The sequence below is a fragment of the Miniopterus schreibersii genome (assembly GCF_964146895.1).
Source record: "Miniopterus schreibersii genome assembly, chromosome: 1".
In the NCBI taxonomy this organism is placed as follows: Eukaryota; Metazoa; Chordata; class Mammalia; order Chiroptera; family Miniopteridae; genus Miniopterus; species Miniopterus schreibersii.
This window is the reverse complement of record NC_138101.1, coordinates 79470863-79486172: the sequence shown is the minus strand read 5'-3', so window position 1 is coordinate 79486172 and position 15310 is coordinate 79470863. Positions and strand designations below refer to the sequence as shown.

General features: G+C 39.8%; 1 protein-coding gene across 13 annotated transcripts in view; it reads left to right on the top strand.

Moving 5' to 3' along the window:
* LOC308553189 (putative ankyrin repeat domain-containing protein 26-like protein) overlaps positions 1-15310 on the top strand; it is a 28976-nt gene extending 13666 nt beyond the window's left edge. For 2 of the 13 annotated variants that reach the window (XR_013998204.1, XM_081128922.1), the window contains 3 exons: positions 1617-1734; positions 7528-7639; positions 12515-15304. The gene's annotated coding sequence lies outside the window, so the exon portion shown is untranslated. Of the gene's footprint in view, positions 1-1616; positions 1735-2437; positions 2626-3831; positions 6814-7527; positions 7640-12514 lie in introns of those variants that run through there. The other 11 variants (XR_013998206.1, XM_081128921.1, XR_013998198.1 and 8 more) reach the window with 9 other exon arrangements.

Here is a 15310-nt window from a genome sequence, read left to right as displayed (position 1 = left end):
CATTAAATTCCAGCTATGAGTGAAATCATATGGTACTTGTCTGCTGATGGTGTTGGTGGTGTTGGAGGGGGCTATAGGGATGGAGTGAAAAAGAAAACTAGAGAGAACTCATGGACATGGACAACAGGGTGGTGATTGCAGGGCTGTGAGGGGATTGGGTGGAGGTGGAAGGGGGCATTAGAAGGGAGACATGTTGATGGGAAAAAAAAAAAAAGTGACGTAGAAAAAGAATAAAAAGTAATAAAAAAGAAAAATGTGAAGCTGGGTGATGAACCTATGGAGGGTAAATATAATATTCTATCTTCGTTTGTTTGTGTTAGAAATTTTCTATAAAAAAGGTTAAATAAAACAGATTGTCTTAGGTGACCACTGTCTGTATCTGCTGCTTGACTGAGCTCTCCCAGTTCCTTCTTCAGACCACTCCTCTTCTGCATGTGTCTTCAATTCAAGTCTATCAGCTTTGAGCCTGTCGGCTTTCTATCTTTTAGAAATTCCTCATAATTTCTGTTGTATTGATTATATACTTATTTTCATGTGCTAAGTATACAGTCTCTAGCCCATATCTTTAGCTTAATGTGTTGATATAAACAAAGACCATCAAATTATAAAACCAGGTATTGAGTTTCTTAAACTTGTTATATCTCCCCTCAACTTCAGTGTAGCTCTAGCTCATGGCATTCAACAGGGTGAAGACAAACGTGCTACCACTTTGTTCCAAACAAACAAAAAATAAATAAAAAAGGAATAGAAAGAGTCGAGGACTGTCCATCATGTAGAAATGAATTGGGGTTGGAGGCCCAGAGGGTGGGGGTGTGGTCCTTGTTCCCAGTAGCTGTGGTAAGTAAAGCAGCACAGGGCCTAAAGGACCCTCAGGAAGTGCTTGGGGCATTTACAGGGTTGGAGTCGATTCTCCTGTAAAAGGAGAGGAGTGGTGAGAGCAGGAGCCTGAGGGTGAGCCTGCGTTAAGGAATGCTAGCGTTGAGTGGAAGTGGGGAGCAGGATGATGGAAAAAGATACAAGGATCAAGTAAAAGTTATGTTTTTATACAATACAGAGAAGACAAACTTTCTTTAAAGAGAATAGTGTTTAACAGAAAAGGAGAGATTGAAACTTACGGAAGAAGCTTACAGAGAACGAGAGCATCTCATCCTAAAATCAGATTTGCGTGGGAGTTTCTCAAAGATTATCTTAGTAAGATTTGATTTAATAGAACCTGGAATATGTTGAATTATTAATGAAAGTGTTTCTAGGACAGCTTTAGAAACTAAAATGTCAATATAGCCATTCTCTTAAAGATTTTTTTTTTAACACTTAGTGTTTTATATGTCAAAACATTTGTTTTAACAAATTTTGGCAATTTAAATTCCAGACAAAAAGTGGTGAAAATGTAAAGTCAACTTAAGCTGCTGTAAGAGGTCATTATTTTTCAAATCTGTCCTTATTGGCACCAGGTTTATAAACTAGATTTTATAAACCTGTCCTAGTTTATAAACCAGTCTACTACGTTTTATAAACGAATAATACACATATTATTCATGAACTCATGAGAAATATTTTTAAGAAAGAAGAGTGTCTAGATTTTTAAAAATAATTTTCTTTAAAAATGTTTTTCACAGATTCAGCATGAAAAGAAACAGGTAATGAAGTGGGTTGAGTTAAAATTCTCTCTGGAGTCTCGCCTGCGTGAAGGATTGAAGAAGACGGGTGAACTGGAGAAAGAGCTCACTAGATAAGGTTTTAATATTTCAGACCATTTCCACCTGGAATTAAGATTTAACTGTCGCCTGGCTGGGCGTGGCTCAGCAGTTGACCATTGACCTAGGATCCAGGAGATCCATTATTAAGTTATAGTGTTCAGTTTTAAAAAATGTAAATGGATTCTATTATTTTTTGAGTTATCAGAATGTATGAGTACTAATAAAAAAGAAAGATTTTATGCTAAGTGAAATGAGCAAGTCAGAGAAAGACAAATACCATATGAACTCACTAATATGTGGGATCTAATGAACAAAATAAACTGAAAAACAAAATAGGACCAGAGGCATGGATACATGGAACAGACTGACAAATGTCAGAGGGGAGGAGGTTCGGAGGGCCTGGAGAAAGGAAGGTGAAGGGATTAGCTAAAGAACATACATGCATAGACCATGGACACAGACAACAGTGTGGTGATGGCCAAGGAGGGGGGGGGTGGGCTTGTTAGAGGCGGCAAAGGGGCAGAAAACGGGGGACATCTACAATAGTGTTAACAATATAAAATTTAAATAAAAAAGGAAGATTTAACTTTATAATTTAGATTTAATTTAGTTGTCATAATATTTTAAACCAGCTTACTTTCATGTTTAAAGCTGCTCTGTGACTCCACTCAAAATTAAAGGAAACAAATATAATTATTCAAATTATACTTATTTTTAAAATGTATCCTTATTTGCTTTAGGTGAAATCATCTCAAGAAAATCTAGAGCAGTTAAGAAAGAATTATAATGCTTCATTAAGAAGAGAATTGGAACTCAGAATTAAAGATCTGGAATCTGAACTCTCTGAAATGAAAACCTTTGAAAAATATGAGCAACTCTACCTGAGAGAAAACCAATGTACAAAGTCATTGTCAAATCAACTAGTCAAGTCAGAACACAAAATCAGAGAAAATAAACTAACCTCATTAATTAGTTTCTAAAGCATAATTTTTATCAAGCCAGGTTCATAAGATTAGTAGGAATGGAAGTTAACCAAGTAGTATAATTTTGGAAAATGATGTTAGTAAATGAACTTATCTAGCAAATGTTTGTCCAGGACAGTTTGCATCTCTTCCTCACTTTTGGTTTTACATGACTTTATTTTTCCCCCCTTAATATTTTCCTAAGTTAACCTACATGATCTACTAGCCTTTAAGCTAAGTGTTTTTGAAGCTTTATAATTTAGACAGCGATATTTTTATAAAGTTGCTTGTTGTCTTTACCCTAAATAGAAATATTAACGAGTTTAACTATTTTTGGAAAATAACTTAAACTGAAAGGGTTAAGTGCTGGGCACATTCTGGCGCTTGGTAGATTTACTTTCTTCATTGTCGTTTGTTATTATCACTAGAGGGCGCCTTGAGACAAACTATCCTTTATAGTTTTTCTGCTCAAAGGCACTCAGGTTAAATGGGGAAAGATCAACAGGGGTGAAGGGCAGTATGATTGACAAAGTTGCTAAAAAGAATGTGGTGGAGTCCTGAGGGGGTGGGTGGGGAGGACAGAAAGGGCGGCTCCCCTCCAGTGCCTTGGGAACAGTGTTATGAGCTGATGCCTCTGGAGCTGTTTTCGTTCATTTTGATCCCCAGCGAGGCTGTCTTGTTCCCATAGAGGTTGTTGCTCTAAATTATGGCTCCATGGGAAATGTTTAAAATCCCCAAGGTAATGCGTGTATTGTACAAGGGTGGTGAAAGCAAATGCTTGATAGTGTCTTTGAGGGATTATTTTAAAAAATCTCTCAAGTGGTTCACTAGATATGCCCAAGGGCATCCTCCAGAATCTTGTAGGTACAGTCCTTCCAGGAGGCAGCAAGTGTCACCTGAGAAGCGGCCCACATCACAGCCATTTCTCTCCCCTCCCTACTTTGGATTACTTGTTAGTGAGGAATCCCCTCCCCCCACTCCCTAGAAACATAGTGCTTCTCTAGAACAACTTAGAACCTATACTTGAATATAGAAGGCCTGCTCCAACACATTTTCATTGTTAAAATGTTATTTAATGGAAAATTCCATTTACTATTGTGGCTACTTAAAAAAATGCACGTCACTTAGGGAAAAATAAAATACTAAGCATTTGTTGTTTACAATCTTCACAGGACTAAGGAGAAGATGGCAGAGGTCAAAAACGAACTTCTCAGGCAGAAGCAACAGGACAGATCTTTACACAGCCCTCCTTACATGATGCCAGTCCCAGAGACACTTTTTGATGGAAATGTTAATAGTTTTGTACCCATTAGAAATTCTACTCCAAGATACAATTTGGGGACTCCTACCTCAAGAATCTTTTTTATGAATTAAATAAACTTGTAATACTAAAAGGATTAATTTCTGTTTTTAAGTGACTATTTTTTGTTACCTTCTTATGTGAGAGAACATTCTTAATTGCTACTTTACTTACAGAATTTTAATTTCAGTTTTTACAAAATGTCTTGCAGAGCAGTTGTACATTTTCTAAATAGTTAAATTAAGGAAAAATTTGAATTTTTAATTTGTTTTTTAAATTTATCTTTATTGTTGAAAATATTACAGATGTCCTTTCCCCCCCACCACTGATCCCCTCCACCCAGCATCAGCCCCTGCCCACGCACCCCAAGCCTTCTCCACACTATTCTCTGTGTCCATGGGTGATGCATATATGTATATAAATTCTTTGATTAATCTCCCCTCCCCACCCCCCCACTACCCAACCACCAACTTCCCTGTGAAATTTGTCAGTCTGTTCTATACTTCTGTGTCTTTGGATCTATTTTGTTCATCAGTTTATTTTGTTCATTAGATTCCACATATGAGTGAGATCATGTGATTTTGTCTTTCTCTAACTGGCTTATTTCAGTTTGCATAATACTCTCTAGGTCCCTCCATGCTGTCTCAAAGGGTAAGAGATCCTTCTTTTATTACAGCTGCATAGTATTCCATGGTGTGAATGTCCCACAGCTTTTTTATCCACTCATCTTCTGATGGGCACTTGGGCTGTTTCCAGATCTTAGATATAGTAAATTGAACTGCTATGAACATAGGGGTGCATATATTCTTTCTGATTGGTGTTTTGGGTTCCTTAGGATATATTCCTAGAAGTGGGATCACTGGGTCAAATGGCAGTTCCATATTTAATTTTTTGAGGAAACTCCATACTGTTTTCCATAGTGGCTGTACCAGTCTACATCCCCCCCTCCCGCAGTGTACTAGGGTTCTCTTTTCTCCACATCTTCACCAGCACTTTTCATTTGATGATTTGTTGATGTTAGCCATTCTGACCGGTGTGAGGAATTTTTAAAATATATATATTATCTTTATTGATTTTAGAGAGAAGAAATGTAGAGGGAGACAGAGAGATAGAAATATCAATGATGAGAGAGTCATTGATCAGCTGCCTCCTGCACACCCCGCACTGGGGATCAAGCCCACAACCTGGGCATGTGCCCTGACTTGGAATTGAACTGCATCACAGGTTGCAGTCTCCTGGATCACAGGTTGATGCTCAGCCACTGAGCCATGCTGGCTGGGCGTCACACATTTTTATACAACAATAGTGAACTCTCAAAGGGAAACTAAAAAAGCAATCCCATTTACCATCTCTACAAAAAAATTAAGATACTTAGAAATAAACTCAGCCAAGGAGGTAAAAGACCTGTACTCTGAAAACTATAGGACGTTTAAAAAAGAGTTAGAGGAAGATATAAACAACTGGAAGAATATACCGTATTCATGGATTGGCAGAATTAACATCATTAAAATGTCCATACTACCCAAAGCAATCCATAAATTCAGTGCAATCCCTATTAAAATACCAATGGCATATTTCACAGATCTAGAACAAACACTCCAAAAGTTTATATGGAACCCAAAAGGACCCTAAATAGCCACAGCAATCTTGAGAAAGAAGAACAAAGTTGGAGGGATCACAATACCAGATACCAAGTTATACTACAAAGCCACTGTAATCAAAACAGCCTGGTACTGGCACAAGAACAGGCATACAGATCAATAGAACAGAACAGAGAACCCAGAAATTCACCCAAGCCTTTATGCTCAATTAATATTTGATAAAGGAGACAAGAGCATACAATGGAGTAAAAACAGTCTCTTCAGTAAATGGTATTGGGAAAATTGGACAGGTATATGCAAAAAAATGCAGCTAGACCACCAACTCACACCATACACAAGAATAAACTCAAAATGGATAAAAGACATAAATTCTTAAAACGTAGGCAGCAAAATCTCAGACATCTCTCGCAGCAGTATGTTTGCCGATATATTTGAATTTTTAAAATGAGGGTCACTTATGTCTGTATATCTTGCCAGCACTTGAATGACTGGTGACTAAGGTGGCAATGATAGGGAGTCTTGAAATAGCAACTAGCCTTCATTGTGTATCATGGTTATTAATATATCCGTTCTTCATCTCCTTTATGGAGTTCTCTAAGCTCCAGAATTTGTTTGGTTCTTTTTATAGTTTTCTTCTCTTTGGTAAAGTACTCCTTCTGTTCACTAATTTTATTTCTGAGCTCAATGAACTGCCTTTTGAGTTTTCTTGTGTCTTGTTGAGTTTCTTCATGACTGCTATTTTGATTTCTCTCTCATTTATATCACAGTCAGCAGTTATTTTGAGTTTCTTTCTGGAGAACTGTCATTTTCTTTCTCTGTTAGTGTTACCTTGGTGGTCTATGCTGTTTAATGGGTTGTTTCTCTGCTGGTGCATTTGAAGTAGTGAACACTTTTCTTATTTAGGGACATTTGGTTTCCACAATTCAGCAGGTTGATAATTTGGGGTCTTTCTTTTGTTTTCCAGCAGGTGGTGGGGTAGCACAGGATTTGTTTTCTCTTACTGTGCTACTTAAGCTTGGGGAGAGGGGTGCGGTGATTCAAGGTGTGGGAGGCTTAGCCTTGGACATGGGAGTGGTGGCAGCAGGCTGACCAGGGTGGTGGGTGCTGGTGCTGGACCCGGGTTGCCTGGGTCTCAGGGCACCACCACCGTGGCAGGCAGGGGGATGTGGCCAGTTGAGGGGAGCCAGTTTGTGAGCCCACTGAGCTGCCGCCTCATTCCCTATGGCCACTGGCAGCACTGTGCTGCGGCCAGGAGGCTGGAGACTTGTCTCTGCTGCTGCTACTGGTCTGTGGTGGTGTGAGCACTGCTGCAGCTGGGCAGGGACCTGGATTTTGGGGTGGGGCTAGGAATGCTGCTGGACTGTTGCCCTCTGCTGGTCTGCAGTGTGGGGGCTGCACCCTAACCCATCCACAACTACTGGGTTTGCTGGGGCTGTGGGTTCAGCCTGCTGCAGCTATGGGCCTGTCCCTGTTCTCTCTCCACCCTGCCTCTCCTGCACGTTCCAGTAAGCCCACCTTTGAGGGCCTGGTGTGTGGACCACTTAGTGTGTCGAGCAGAGGAGCCTTTGTTGGGTTCTGGATAGCCGACTAGTTGTAGATTTCAGGGGAGATACAAAGGGTCATCTCACTTTGCCATGATGCTGATGTCACTCACTAAAATATCCATTTCAGCCAATGCACACAGGTTTATGGTTTCGATGGTGCTTTTATGGTCTTGATGCAGAGAAAAATAGCATAGGCCTGTGCTAAGTGAGAGTCATTCTTGTTTTTTTCATTTGGCTTCATTGTAACACATCATAGAAGAGGAAAGCTAAGGATTTTTAGATAGCCTTTTGGCAAAATGTGGTCTAAGTGCTTCAAAGTTGTGAAACTGGACTACTGGGTACAAAAAGAAAATGAATGTCAAATACTTCTGTAAATTGTTAAGTATGATGCAAACCTAGAATGTTCTTGTTTGTTCTCACCAGAAAAATCAGATAATGTCTCATTTTACAAGATGAAGATGAAGGAGTGTAAATGCAGAAGCAATGCAAGAGAAGATTTTTGTGGAAATTTTTTCCTTTAATATTTTGGAAAGAGGTGTGTGTTTTTTAGTATTTCTAGATAAATTGAAAAAAATAGTGTACTTTAAACTTAATGTTGGTTCCAAGGTATACATAGCTTCCTTGTGGGGCACTGGTTCACCAAATCATGCTAAACTTAATAAGAGAGAGTAAAGCACCCTCTATCAAGATACAGAGATAGGTCGCAAAATCCCTACAGAATGCCTGGAAAGACTTGTATACAGTTGTTGTTTACAGAAGTCTTAGACTTACGGAAAGAAGGTGCCTTCTAGGGTTGCAGGGCACTTAATTATTGCTACTAGGAAAACAAAATAATTCTATGAGGTAGTAACATGCTGACGGAAATGATAGAATGGGGTGGGTTTGGGGTGGGGCATTACAAAACAACAGACTTCTAAAGATTTTTAAGCTGTGATTCTGGAGAGGGAAATGTTAAAAATAGCATTAATATTGAATTTGTTTATCAATCCCCTTCATTTTCAAGGTTTTAACATTTTGGACTATTCCTACTGTGAAGTTCTTTCTTAATCAGCATTGTTTTTCCAACTTTAATTATAACTATAATAAAGTACAGCTCTAATCTGTGCTTTCAGTTTTCTCCACTTTCAGAATATTTAATTTGTTGCCTCCCTCACCACCACACGGTCAGCCTTGCCAACTTGATTCCATTTAGTGGTATATATAGGTCACTACGTATCTGTTTGGGTAACTTTTACGTTTAGTTTTCACGTTCCGGTTCAATTCTGGGATGTTTATCCTGTACATCAGAAGTAATTTCACAGTTTTATTCAATTGTGCCATTTAATAATATTATAAAACACAAAGTTAAAATTAGATTGAACCAGATATGCCACTAGTTAGATTTTCTTTCTTTTTTAATCCACAACCGAGGGTATGGTTTTTTTGTGTTTTTTTAACTGATTTTTAGAGAGGAAGGGAAAGAAACACCAATGTGAGAGAGAAACATCGATGGGTTGCCTCTCGAATGGAGATTAAATCCGCAACCTAGGTATGTGCCCTGACTGATCATCAAACCTGCCACTTTTTGGAGTGCTGGCTGATGCTCCGACCAACTGAGCCACCCAGCCAAGGGACTAGTTTGATTTTCTTGCACATAGAATTTTTTCCTAAGAACTGAAAACTTAAAAATTCACTCCAGATAATTGTATAACAGATGAAATTTCTCTTGTTTCAAAATAGTTTATGTTCAAGTGTTTTTCAGTATTTGTGTTTCTAACACGATTCCTGGCATGACAGTTCCTTAGTCATTGTTCTTTAAATCTGTGTTAAATAGGAAGACTCATTTTTACACTGATTTTGGGTTCTTGGTCTATTTCTGACACTTTCAGAAAATATTAGAATTCTAATGATTTATTTAAGTAATTTTTTCCCATTTCTCAAATGTGTATTCAGTTTAGCAACTCTTTGGATGCAAACACATGAAAGCTAAAACAGTTAATATTCCTAAGACTTTAACTTTGTACATGGCAGGCAGAACACTGTGTCTCAACCCAATGTTGAGTCAGGTATCTTCCCGATTAAAAACAGGCCTCATGTTTACATCACCAAGGCAGTGCCTTTCCACTCTGAATTTTAACTCTATTCAAACTCTCACAGCGGTTATGCTAGTTTCTCCTAAGGCAGAGATGAGTTTAATAAACTCATTTATTGTATCAGTCACATGTGCTATATAATTGCCCAAGACCCCACTTCATTTTGCTCATTTAGACAACTGTCCCATAGTAATTTTATCTTTTGAAGGATACAGGTCATTGCCCAACTTCTTCCTATTCTCTTTTTCATTCATTTTCTCTGTACTTAACTTTTCAGCTCCTTGATCAACAAGTTTTTCCTCATTTCTTCACCGCAAAATACATGTTTTTAATATTTACAAACTGCGCAGTGTATTTCCTTTGCACATTAACCTATTTACAGTTGGATAATGAATTGCAATGCTTTAAATGGGCAAATGTACTTGATCTTAATACATTTTATGTTACATTTATTTCTATAACATTTAAAATGAGAATGATATAAAAATTTAACTTAAGAGTATCAACAGTTACTGAAAATAGATTAAATTTGGAAACGTGTATGTGTGTGTGGTTTGTATGTGTTTATCAAATTGGTCTCAAAAAGAGAATGGGACATTATCTCCCAGCCGTAATCTCAGCTGTAACTTGACGGGAGCCTTTCCACAGGTTAGTGTTGAGTGAATGCGCATCTACTTGTATTTGTTGTGCGTTGCTATTGGCATGGGCTTCACTATCATTCTTTCTAAAATGGAATTTTCCCCCTCTTTAAAGTGGGGGTTGTTTTGGACAATGCACATTAAGTAGAAGTCGGGGAAGAAGAAAACATTTCTGTGAGGGCTGTGGAGTCACCTTTCTTGGAGCTGTGGCGGGAAGGTGGCAGGTGACACCCGCTTCCCCTCTGAGATGGGAGCAGGGGCTGCGGGCAGACAGCCGCCCTCCCGCTGGTTCCCAGCGCATCACCCGAGGCTGCTCAGCGGGAGGTGCGGGGACCCACTGCTGGCCCTTGGGCGACACAGCTTCTCCAGGAAGAGCCCCGAGCAGGCGAGTGACCTCAGTTCCTTCTCTCGGACTCGCCCACCAGGCAAACCCCTGCTCTAGGGGCGGGTGGAGAGAGCCCAGGTCCTCTGCGGAGAGGAAGGCAGGGAGGCGGGCCCTGCCCTTTCTGATGGTCAAATCATCATGGAAATTAGCGCATGTCTGTCGTTCACACCGGCTAAGGATGAGAAAGTGGGACAGCAGCACGCTAGGTGCTCAAGAGAGACCTGCTGCGTGTTTTAAATCCTGCTCTAGGTGACCCACAACATGGGTCACTCACGCCTTGACTGGTTTGGTAAACCAGGTTTTATTCGGGGGAAGGAATCGTTCTTTTAAGGGAGAATTTCCTCCATTTCAGCTTGTTCGGTTTAACTGAAGACTTTCTCCTTCGTTTCTTGTCCTGCGCTTTATAAACCGAGTGTCCTGGCCGCTCCTAAGAGGAGACGTGATGCTAATTTCCGTCCCTTGATTTTTATTCATGACATTGAAACTTACAATTTAGTTAGAAAGCTGCTATTTCCCATGCTGAAACGTTGTTGAGCCCCATGACAAAGTTCTGTGCATTGATTTACTCTGAGTTACTTAAAAGCCTGTGTGTCTTTCCTGAGTGTGAGGAAGCAGCTGCCACGGAGCCCGAGGCTCAGGAGGGGGACTCAGAGCCCGCCTCTGGCCGGTAGCTGGTTGGCTTCGTGACCTCGGGCGATCGACCTATAATCTCTCTGAGCCTTTGTTGCCTCTTATGTAAAATTGGGCACTTGGACTAAATCACTGATTTTCATACCTTAAAAAAATTTTTTTCAAAGACTAGAACTTTAAAAAATATTTTTTTCATGAAACTGTATTATATAAAACAGAGACTTAGAGCTGTCTAGCTAAAGGAGGGATGGAGACTCAAGCTCTGCAATGCTAACTTGTCCCCAGTGAAAACTCAGATTCCTATGGGATATAGTTTGAGAACTACCAGTAGTGAGAAAAATCCTTCTAATTATAAATCCTTTGAATTTAAAGTTGCCGATGCATTGTTTTTATGTGCATAAGTTCCTCACCTTTCTATATCTTTGGTAAATGGAAAAATGTAAATAAAACTGCAGATGCGTTCTCCTTATTAATGTTGGACTTCAAGCTCCTTCCACCATCTGAACAGAATCCTCACCTAGAAATAAATAAATATTTAGGAAAAGCGCTTTTTGGGGAAAAGATAGTTACATTAGTGGTTTCTTAATTCAAGTTGTGTAAAAATGTGCTTTACATTGTACATACTGTTTATTAATGGTAACATAAAATTGCTTCAGTAAAGGCCTCTCTCTATGAGGTGCTGAGTTAGTACCACAAGGCCTGTCGAGCAAGGTTGCTGCCACCCTCTCCGTGTAATAAGCCTGTCGCTCATGCTCCTGGTAAAGTGTGACGGAGAACAGCCTCTGAAAATACTGGGGAACATCTTAGGCAACAAATTTGTCTTCACACCTAAAACTTGGAAAGGCATCGGGTATCACATTATCATGATCGCCACAGTGTTTATGTTTAGCAGAGTATTTTAAACCCCGTTTCAGGCTTTTAGGGAGAGGATACCTTTTACAGGAAAGGCTTAAGTTAAGAATACTCTAGATTGGGATATGTAATACCATTTGCAATATCCCCACACATTTTTATAGTGAAGAAGACTATAATTATAATTAGTTGAATGTTGCCAAATTTATCCCTAATTTCTAGAAAGAAATGTTTCAGTCATAGAACAGACAGCAAAATAGCTTTATTTATTTATTTATTTTTGCTGGTAGAATTTTCACATGACCTATGACAGTACCGCTTTTGTCATTTTAGGTTGAAAAACTAATGGCATAGAACATACTTTGAGATTTTAATTTTCTAAAAGTGTAAGAATAGAAAAGTCACTTTAAGGAAAAATTCATTAAAATGGAAAACAAGCCCCTAAACTTTTAAAAAGGGAAGTTTTTCTAAGACTTGCAAAGTAATGCACTCAGTGTGAAATATGACTTGACTCGTTTGAACTTCTTTGAACCAATGGGATGAAACATCACTTTTCTCAAGTTATGTTTATTCAATAGACCAAGATTAATTATGGTTTTTATCAGGTTAATCTCAATAGCATTACATATACATGCTTTCTGTTATCTAAAATTAAAATAGTAGAAATTGAGTTTATTTTATTATGTGATTATTTTCCTGTTTACGCAATCCCCAAGTTAGGTCTAGTCTCTAAAAGCATTGTTTAAAGGACGCATTTCATAAGCTCTTTATCATTCCTATAATAATGTCTCTTATTAAACTGAAATAGCATAAATATATTTGACTTCCTTCAGATGCAGCAGGAGCTTGAAAAAAACTCTAACTAGAAAACGAAAAGAAGGTATGTTGCCAAAATTTGCTAATTAAATTGAAACATGATTGATTTCTGAAACACACTGTAAGTGGGAAAGGGCATTTTCCATGTTCGGGTAACAGGCGCTGCACCACGTGTTTTCTTGTCCAAAGCGAGTGAACAGTGAAAGCGCAGCATGAGGAAGATGCGCTTATTCTGCATCTACTCATCGTGTCCCGTAGCTTTTAGAAATCTCAAAAGTCCGTGTATGTCTCTCTTTTTTAAATCCCCCCCCCCACCGAGGAGATGTTTTTACTGATTTTAGAGGGAGAGGGAGGGAGAGAGCGAAGCGTTGATGTGACAGATAAACATCGATTGATTACCTCCAGTTCCTGCCCCCACCGGAGATCAAACCGGAAACCTAGGTAAGTGCCCTGATGGGAATCGAACCTGCAATCTTTTGTTTCAAGGGACAGTCCTACAGCTGAGCCACCCAGCCAGGCCCGTGCATCTCTCATTTCTGGCCACCCCCTTCCTTTCCTCTGTGATGCTGATGGAATGTCAGCTGAAACTGTTGCCAGAAATCTGGGCGTCACCCACTTCTCGTGATTTCACCAGCGATGTAGGACTTAGTCAAGCAGCTACAGTTCACCTAGCTATCACCCGAGGGCGACATTGAGATCTCCAGTCACTGACTTTGTCAGTCATTTACCTTCTACCCTCAGGAAAATCTCCAGATTCCTTTGCATGGAGTAACAACACCGAAGTCCATTGTTTTCGCCAAATAATTCAGACTTGCCTCTAGGTGCCACTTCCCCTCCTCTGCCCCTTTGCTCCAGCGTCTGGGCAAACGAGGCGATTCGGCTCCACAGGAGCCCCCCTCACCCCTAGTCTCGGCACCTGCTGCCGTTCTCTTTCTGGCATACGTTTCCCGTGTCCTTCAGGTATCAACTTACACATCCCCGCCACCCAGAAGCCAGCCACACTGACGCAAAACTGGAATGTCCCTTCTGTGTGCTCCAGTGGGGCCCTGTTTTATATTCGCCACGGTACATATGACTCTGAGTGGAAACTGCCAATTGCTTTTTAAAAATTGGGATGTAACGTAACATTCACTGTTTGAAAGTGTACAAGTCAGTGATTTTTAGTACATCAACTATGTTGTAAAACCATCACCACTCCCTAATTCCAGAATATTTCCATCACACCAAAAACAAACCCTGTTCATATAAGCCGTGAGTCCCAACTCTCCCCTCCCCAGTCTACTGGTCACGACAAATCCGCTTCTATTTTTCCCCATGGATTTGCCTGTTCTTGACATTTCCTAGAAATGGAATCAATCATTGTGCAGCCTTTTGTGGTTGGCACCTTTCACTTAGCGTGATGTCAAAGTTCCCCCATTTTGTCACGTGTAGCGTTCCTCATTTCTTACTAGAGTGACTGACACTATTCTGCTGGGTGGATGGACAACACTTGTCTCCCCATGATCCTGGAGCCCAGGCAAGCATTGTGGGTTGATCAGCATATGGGTAAAGTTGAAACCACTCTTTCTTTTTTAGATCCTTCTGAGTTTGTATCATGGTCTTTGACAATACTAAGTTCTGGGTTTTGGAACATGATTGTATGAGTGATAACTGTAATAGAAGTTGGGGACTGCTTTGTTTTCTAAAATGTGTAGGTGTGGAAAACAATTGCTGTGTAAATTTTTTATGCTTTGAATCCCTACAAGGGAGGCTCCCGAGCTGCTTCGCAGTGAACGCACAGGGTTTTGATGTCCTGCGCTCGCCTCGTGCGGAAAGGCCGCAGCTGCTAAAGGAATGCACACCCGGGTGATTCATCTAACTGAAGTCGGGCGGAAGGAGACGCTGCAAAGAATGACCCCGGCCTTTAAGTTGGGATTTGGGACTTTAATTTCTTTGGATTAGTAACACACAAGGACATCAGGACTTTTTTACACTTTAGCTCTTTTGGACTTCAACAGAAAGATTTTGGATTTTAATTTTTTAAGATTATAATCCTTTAATTATATCACTACGAAATTAATGAGAGATGTTATTTTAATTTTGGAACATCACTACATATTTACATAATTTGGAAAATATTTTATAAAGGGTAATTTGGAATATTTAATTTTTATATCTTGACATTGTTATTTGATCTCACTGCAGAAACCCTGGGAGGCTACATTGGGAAATATGGTTTGTATACACAATTTTGGGATAGGAAGTGTCTCTGAGTTCAGGATGGACATTGAGATCATTCAATTAATAGACCATTCTGTCCCATTTCAGAGCCTAGAGCAAAATCTAATTCTTTCAGCAGAAAGAAAGGTCCAAGAGAGTCCCAGAAGGATCCACTTATTAATAGGGAAGGACATATGATAGAAATATTATATAATGTTTGGTGTACAATAGGAAAGATATTAGAAAGTGGTGAATTAAAGTTTATGGGCTTTGAGAGGCACTTGCTTTTCATTACAGCAGCAGCTTACACTAGTATGTACAAGTGTGTTGGGAGCCGGTGACGTGTCTGGACGTGGTCGACGCCACCTGAGGGCCTGGAGCCAGGGACTCGACCCTCCCCACAAGTTCCTGTGAGGAGCCAAAATAAAGATAATTACCAAGGTCTGGGCTCATGCAGGAGGCAGGATGTTTACGCTGAAAGCGTGTTTTGCAGCCTTGAAAGAACTACTTTGTATCACCCTCACCTCATTACCACTTGTTTGTTACTCACTATATAATAAAGGCGCTGAAGCCATTTGGGGTGCACCTCATTGGAGGGCAGCCCTCCTGATCCC